Source organism: Pygoscelis adeliae, unplaced genomic scaffold (genome assembly GCF_000699105.1).
Source record: "Pygoscelis adeliae isolate BGI_AS28 unplaced genomic scaffold, ASM69910v1 Scaffold172, whole genome shotgun sequence".
Classification (NCBI taxonomy): Eukaryota; Metazoa; Chordata; class Aves; order Sphenisciformes; family Spheniscidae; genus Pygoscelis; species Pygoscelis adeliae.
In genome coordinates, this window is record NW_008824338.1 from 7,156,985 (window position 1) to 7,164,121 (window position 7,137).

Here is a 7,137-nt window from a genome sequence, read left to right on the forward strand (position 1 = left end):
GGGTTGCCCCAACCCAGGTGCAGGACCTTGCACTTGGCCTTGTTAAACCTCATGAGGTTCACGCGGGCCCGCTTCTTGAGCTTGTCCAGGTCCCTCTGGATGGCATCCCGTCCCTCTGGCGTGTTGACCACACCACTCAGCTTGGTGTCGCCTGCAAACTTGCTGAGGGTGCACTCAGTCCCACTGTCTATGTCACTGATGAAGATATTAAACAGTACCGGTCCCAATACGGACCCCTGCGGGACGCCACTTGTCACCAATCTCCATCTGGACATCGAGCCGTTGACCACTACTTTCTGGGTGCGACCATCTAACCAATTCCTCACCCTTTACCAGACAGCCCACCCATCAAATCCATACCTCTCCAGGTGTGGTATGTATTTCATAACAACAACATTTTTTTAAAAGTAGAATGTGAAGAGTTTGATTGCTTGTTTATGGTGTAAAATTGTCAAGAGACTATAAGGTCAATCTAAGGTGTTTTAGCTAATGCTGCTTGGGATTTGACCCTCTACTTGCTACAATGCAAGTAGAGGGTACTTACGGAAAGTTATGTGAGAACTTACGTTTAGATATTTTTCCTGCCACACCATTTGTATGAGAGAGTGCCATTTTTACTTAATTAGAATTTACAAATACAATCCAAGCCTGAAAATCATATCTATACTTTAAAGTCTGTGATTAAGAAAACAAATGTGGCATGAAGATAATACTACACTGTAAAAATTATCTTACAGTACATTTTCAGAATGTATTAGAATAGGGGAAACATTTCTTTTAGCCCTAAAGTATGGTGCAATCTGTGTTCTTTTGTCAACAGCTAATGGCTGTGTTTGGTAAAAAACTCATAAACCTGTTTCCATCCTCCCTAAATACAATATTTGTTTAATGATAACAGCATTATGGGCACCAGGAATGCTTATTTGATGAAAAACATTTCTTCACATGGATAAGGTGTACCCAAGTTTAAAAGAAAAAGATTATAATGGCCATCCCAGAGCCACCTTTTGCAAGTGACTCTTTGCTGGTGGAAGGACATTACTGTGCTCTGCAGTCAGCCCGGCAGCCACATTCCTCTGGCTGAATGGGAATTATTTAAGTTCACCCTAACTTAAAGATAGCAATAGCAACAGAATTTACTTAGGAGCCTGTCTTGTTCCTATGCCAATAAAAATTGCACTGCACTGACCCAGAGAGTGCACCTTGCTAGTGGTTGGGGATCGGATCAGTGGTTGGGCAGGTTCTGTTGGGCATTTCCTTCCATTTGCACTAAAATATTTGCACAAAGCAGTGTTAGAAACGTGCAGAAGGGACAAACTAACATATCGGGAGGTAGCTGGCTGGTAACAAGAGGTAGAAGAGTTGTGTGTCTGACAGAGTTACAGCTGATCCTTGGGTCTCTGCTGTGTAGCAGTGGCAAGTTAATGTCTTGAGGCTGGAGGAGAACTGAGGTTACTCCAGGGTGACCAACTTTCATGCTCCTGTAAGCTGCCTGCCAAAGTCCTCATATGGCCAAGGGTCAGGGAAGAGGATAGAGCTCCAGCATGGGTTTACCCGCTCCCCATGGGCCCATGCTCTCCATGGGGCTGGGCAGCCGCCTCTGCCAACGTACTTCTTCACAGAGCTGGTGCTTGAGGTCACCTGGCAGAGTCTGTGCCTGCACAACCCATTGCTCGTCATGTGAGACCGCTCCAGCCTGGGAACCACACTTGCCCTGCTCAGGGATCCACTGCTGGCCACCCCTGAGCCGTATTCCTCAAGAACTCAATCCTTCCTGATGGCTCCTGAAGGGTATTTTACTGGTGTGGCAAAGCCAAACCCACAAGCATTAGGATTTGCCAGAGCAACCCTCAAGGTTGCTGGACACTTCACAGGTGAGAGTCTTACGGATCCCTGCTCCATGCAGTGCCAAGGATGGACTTGCTGTGGGAGCCACCTGGGACCATGGTGCTACAGGGGCTTGTTGGGGACAGTGGCGGGTTTGTGGCAGAGGGTTGCAGGCAGAGACAGAGCAAGCTGGTACTGACACTAGTTCTGGGCTTCCCCAAAGCTTGTCTCTTCCACTGAGGTTACATGTGGTGCTGGGTGACCATGAGCGAAATAGCTAAGAAACATATCTTTCTGTTCCAGGCAGGAATAAAAATCTACTAATCTAAAAAATCTTAAGAACACGGTCATTGCAAACAATCAGTTCACTAATACTGGAATTCACAAATCCAGCTAGTATTATCTTTTTTTAATAAATATTGATCCAGTGTACGTTTTGGTAAGTATGCCCAGATAATAATTTCCAATACTATTTCCAACAAGCAATTTAAAAATTGTGGTTTTCTGAATTTTGAATTGAATTGCAGTTTCCCTTCAACACTAGCTTCACACACCAAATGAAAAGCAAAAATGTCATTCATTAAAATGTAAAAATTACAAATCTAAATGAATGTATTTTCATGTGTATAACACAACTAGAATATGCAATTGATACTGAACAGAAGCTCAGGCTGTGTCAAAGCACATTCATGAGAATGGTTCAAAGGAAACATTTGGCTCACCATATGAACATGAGAAGAACCCACACCTTAAACAGCTTTTAAGACAGAGGCACTTGGGGACTGGTGGCAAAAAATCATGCAGTGCCACAGCAGTGTGGGACTTGAGATTGGAAAACTCCTCAACCACAGGGGGACAGTGCCAGTGCCCCCGACCTCTCCTCTCTTCCTATGGGACCTCATACTTGTGACTTTTGGACATCTAGGAACAGTCCGAGGTTTGTTAAAAGTTACCGGGAAGTACACAAAGCGGCTATGGGCATGCAGCCCATGTGGTGTAAACGTGCACTGAGTGAGGGGCAGGTGGAATAACTGTTCTGCAGCCCTTTCTGGACTGAAGCCTGATCCCTGCTGCCGGTCCTGTGGGACTAAAGTCAGTGACCTACCCCACCCCCTCCAGGCCTGTGCCCTCCAACTAAAGAATAAATTCAGTTTTATTGTCTTTATTTACACTATATGCTAACTCACTCCTGGAGAAAAGCGTTATACAAAGCATCTGAGTCCAAGGTGCAGTTGCATGTTTAAGCAGCTGTTGAAGAACTGCTCATCCTTATCATAGAATCATAGAATCATTAAGGTTGGAAAAGACCTCTAAGATCATCGAGTCCAACCATCAACCCAACACCACCATGCCCACTAAACCACGTTCCCTAAGCACCTCATCTACAGGTCTTTGAAATACTTCCAGGGATGGTGACTCAACCACTTCCCTGGGCAGCCTGTTCCGATACTTGACAACTCTTTTGGTGAAGAAATTTTTCCTCATGTCCAATCTAAACCTCCCCTGGCACAACTTGAGGCCATTTCCTCTTGTCCTATCGCTTGTTACTTGGGAGAAGAGACTGACTTCCGATACTTGACAACTCTTTTGGTGAAGAAATTTTTCCTCATGTCCAATCTAAACCTCCCCTGGCACAACTTGAGGCCATTTCCTCTTGTCCTATCACTAGTTACTTGGGAGAAGAGACTGACACCCACCTCGCTACAACCTCCTTTCAGGGAGTTGTAGAGCGCAATAAGGCCCCCCCCAAGCCTCCTTTTCTCCAGGCTAAACAACCCCAGGACCCTCAGCTGCTCCTCAGAAGACTTGTTCTCCAGACCCTTCACCAGCCTCGTTGCCCTTCTCTGGACACTCTCCAGCACCTCAACGTCCTTCTTGCAGTGAGGGGCCCAAAACTGAACACAGTATTCGAGGTGCGGCCGCACCAGTGCCGAGTACAGGGGCACGATCACTTCCCTACTCCTGCTGGCCACACTATTTCTGATACAGGCCAGGACGCTATTGGCCTTCTTGGCCACCTGGGCACACTGCCGGCTCATGTTCAGCTGGCTGTCAACCAGCACCCCCAGGTCCTTTTCCACCAGGCAGCTTTCCAGCCACTCTTCCCCAAGCCTGGAGCGTTGCATGGGGTTGTTGTGGCCAAAGTGCAGGACCCGGCACTTGGCCTTGTTGAATCTCATACAGTTGGCCTCGGCCCATCGATCCAGCCTGTCCAAAACTTATTAAACTGTTACCTCCAAGGGGCTGCTAAAGCCATGGTCTGCATGGTTATCAGCAACACAAACGGCAGTTGCATAAAAGAAACGTGACTTTGCAGCAGGACTGGCTTCCATTGTCAAGCCCTATAAGCACGTGCTGACTCTTATTCTGTACGTGTGCAGCCTCTCTCCAGTCCCCAGCAAAATCAGCAGAGCAACAGGAACACAGGTGAGACAAATAGGAAGAACAACAGGTTTATCATTTGGCTTTTGCTGGGTTACCCACATCTATCCTCAGCTGGATCTTCATATATGTGGGAGGTTGTGCCTCCAAGCCAAAAGCTGTACACTGGTATAAAATCATATCCATATGGCAAGGATACTCCTCAGCAAAATCACATGCCCCTCCTCTCTTCAGTTCTCCTTAGGGAAAGGGTCTTCCCCCAGGTTGTTCCCCCCTGCCCTAGGACTGATACATTGGATTTCCATTATGTTTAAACTGAGCATGAGAGTCTATAGTGGTTCTCCAGCCTTGGCAGGAAAGGAATTTGGGCTTTTTCAGAAGACCTGTGCTGCATTTTGTTCAATACAATGGGATGATCATGTTCCTGTTCCCCATATGATTTCAGGGGACTTCCATTCCTGAGCACTAAAATTACCCTTGTGTTTGGAAAAAAAAACATGAATATGGACAACTGACTCTTCAGTGGAAAATGTGTGCATCAACCCATCTCCCTCTGGCAGCGAGGCTGGAACAGGAGCTACTTGTGTCACAGAAGGCAACTGTATCTCCCTGCTACAAGGAAAAATCTGAGGACCAAGCCCAGCTGACCCCATTTCCAATTTCTGAGCCTGCTGTCAGTGCATGGTTCTCAGCAGGTGCCTGCTCAACCCCTCGCAAGGCCCTCCACGCCCCCTCGGAGATACCCCGTCCTCTCTGCCGAGGGCACGGCCATGCACGGACACGGAGCCGGAGAACACCTCTGGTGTGGGCAGACCCACAGTGGGCCCGCAGCCAGCGGCAGGGCAGGTGCAGCAGGCGGCTCGGGGCAGAGGCAGGGGCTGGCACCAAGCAGGCCCCCACACCGGTTCTGCTACGCTGGCGTCGCACCCTTGATCTCACCCTTCAGCGTCAGGGGGTTCGCAAGGTCTGGTCCCGTGCACAAGTCCTTGCAGATGCAGACAGTGGAATTTGTAACTCTTTAGGCGGGTATTGCTGGTATTTTAATCGCATTCTCAAATGGCCCATCTGGCTAATTTTGCCAGCAAATGAGGACCGCAGCTCCAATGTCCTTACTTAGGATGTTTATACAAGCAGCAAACGTTTTGGCTTGTGGCCATCTTCAGAAATACAGATTATTAATATTTATTTATATGAAATAATTGTCTAGGAAATACAGGCACGGACCAGTGCTCAGCTTGATAATGCGGCATTATACAAACACACAGCAAAACAACCTTCCATCCTCCAGTCAAAGCAACAGGCAAGAAAGAACAGAGATGCATGGAGCATAAGGAAACAGCATTTAGGCATCACAAAAGGTTATTGCAAGAATTGCTGTTTATGATTGATTAAAGATTGTGAAAAAAACACATTGAATGAAATGACAGTTAAACATAGAGGAGACCGTGCTGGGTCAGAACAGCAGCATTTCTAGTCCAGTCCTGGACTCTATCTCCTAGAATGGCCAACAGGAATCACCTAATGACGGAGTGAGGACAGGGGAGGCTGCTCCCCAAAGTGCTTCCGCAGGATGCAGATTTGCACCTCAAAGGGTTCCTGAATCAGAGGTGTTTGTGTTGAATATCCCTGCACGGATTTTTCTTCCATGATCGTGCCTAATTGCTTTTTGAACTTCTGACATCCCCAACATCCTGTAGCAATGAGTTCCAAGATTTAATTGTGATTTGTGTGAAGAGGTACCTTCTTTTCAACCTACCACCTCATAATTTCATTTGATGATCACTCTTCCCCCCCAGCTGCTATGTGAAGCATTTCAGTAAATACTTCTCCTTGAATCCAGTGGCAACTTTGTAAAAAATAGAGAATAAACTTGATATTTAGAGAATTCAGCTAGATGAAAGTATATATATATATATATAAAATTACATAAAGGCCACTGCATGATATCTTCCCAAATAGCAAATACATACTCTTTATTATCTTACCAAGGTCTCACAAAAAAAAAGGCACAAAGAAACCACCCACAAAAAAAAACCCTGCAGTATATGCAATTAGTAAGCTGAGAACATGTGTAACATGATTGCACAGCACAGACCGAGAACAGGTGTGCTATGGGCATTTCCACAAAACCAGCACAGCTTAAGCAAGTAGGAACACGTCACCTAAGTGATCCACTGCGCTTCTAGCACTTGTAATCTTGAGTATAGTCAGGAACTTGGCCTATTTTTAACCATTTCCTGATCATATATTAAAAATAAAGTAAAAACCTTCAAATAGAAGACTATTTGCTTTCATTATCAGTCATGTATGTTTTAATACAGTTCTTCTCTACCCACCTCTGTATGATGTACCCCCATCTTTCCCAGAGGGAAAGGGGATAAAAAGAAAACCTCACCTTATGTTTCTCCATGGGTGGACATGGGTTTACGTATTCATTGTGCATGTCTGTACAGGACTGGGAAGCCTGAGCAGTGAGCCCCAAGCAGGGCAGGCCTGCATCTTTCCAGCAGGATCTTACCCAGAAAGGACCTGGCCCTGTAATACCTCTGAAACCATTTTCTGTTGCCGCACTCTCAGGCTAATGGAGGAGAGGTGGAAGAATACAGGCCAGCACAATAAGCTTTGTCACTCCACTTCCCTCTCTGGTAACAGCCGGTCTCAAATATTCAACAGACGCTGTTTTAAGAGCACGCACAAGAAATCACTGCCAGGAACAGTGTTTTTTCCATGATGGCACGCACTGGCTACCCTCAGTTACTTTGGAGAGAGGAGGAGAGCACGCGTTAAAGCAAAAAAGTTAACTAAAACCAGCAGGAAGAGTCACCTTAGTCCTTGAGGGGAGATGAAGTGACAAGACCAGGCACCAAGGCCCCGCGGGTGTCGCGCCCCGTCTAAGGGCCTCTCCCGAGGGAGGGGGACTCACCCCCG